Raw genomic sequence first — 1207 nt, forward strand, 5'->3', positions numbered from 1 at the left:
AAGATGAAGATGAAGATGAAGATGAAGATGAAGATGAAGATGAAGATATCTTCTTATTTATTTCCTCCTTCACATCCGTGTTCGTCTTCCTGTTCGCTTTCGAATTGGTAGAGCCTTCGTGGGGATATTCGTCTTCGCTATAAGGTTCATATAGGTTTTCGTCTTCGTTTTCGTCGACATCCTCACCTTTGTCTTCACATTCGTATTGCTCTTCTTATTTGTATTCATATTCTTGCTCATATTCGTTTTCGTAGTCGTCTTCTTGTTCGTCCTCGCCCTCGCATTCGTGTTCGCGTTCGTGATCGCGTACGAATGCATGTTCGCATTCGTAGGGCAGAGCATAGTAAATATAATTTTTAGCAGACTACTTCTGTATAGGAACTGTCATAGTGATTCGTGCTCAAAACAACTCCCGACAAAATACTTAGGGGTGATGCCCTGAGGGAAACGGTATTGGACGGTAGCATGTACATATTTAGGGTTAATAGGCTATGAATGCTTCCGCCTCTAAAGAAACTATGTACATTCTAAGAATTTTAATTGCCTGCACTACCAATATCTGCTATAACCACACATGCATGCACACATATGTACATATTTTTGTACATAAATACATTTGTATTCTTGTGCGGACTACACGATTGTTGCTCTCTGCCAGCGAATTCGCATATGCAACACTACAATTAAAATTATTTATCGATTTGCTAAATGTACAAAAATAAACGTCCCTTTGTTTTTGTTATTGTTTTTGGCTATTATTGTTGGCCTTGTTGCTGATGCTACTGCTATTTTTGCACACACACACATAGGCGCGCATACATGAATACCCACAACAGACAATCGGGGGTTGAGAAAGTGGGCAGTAAAAGCTAGAAGCTCTCTCACTTAAATTTGCGCCATAGGGCTTACCAAGGTTTGGGAAAAGTTTTAGGAATGCGACGACGCGGACGTCAGGCTTGGCAAATAGCTGAGAAGAGTGAGTTAGTAGGGTGTGGTGGGCCGTAGGTGTTCGAACGAGGTTATAGCGCCAAGCGAAAAAGGGCCGCCACGTATAAAATTTCCCACCCAACACAAATCCATTTGTCACTGTATGCGTGCAATTTCCCACTTTGTGCTTAGGAGAGTGCAGCCGCTGTGCTGAGCAAGTGAGCGAGAGCTGATGTGCGAGAGAGTGAGCGCCATATTTGAATAGCAGCAGCAGGCAATG

This window comes from Rhagoletis pomonella, unplaced genomic scaffold, assembly GCF_013731165.1.
Source record: "Rhagoletis pomonella isolate Grant_MI unplaced genomic scaffold, Rhpom_1.0 Rhpom_scaffold_00008, whole genome shotgun sequence".
Lineage (NCBI taxonomy): Eukaryota > Metazoa > Arthropoda > Insecta > Diptera > Tephritidae > Rhagoletis > Rhagoletis pomonella.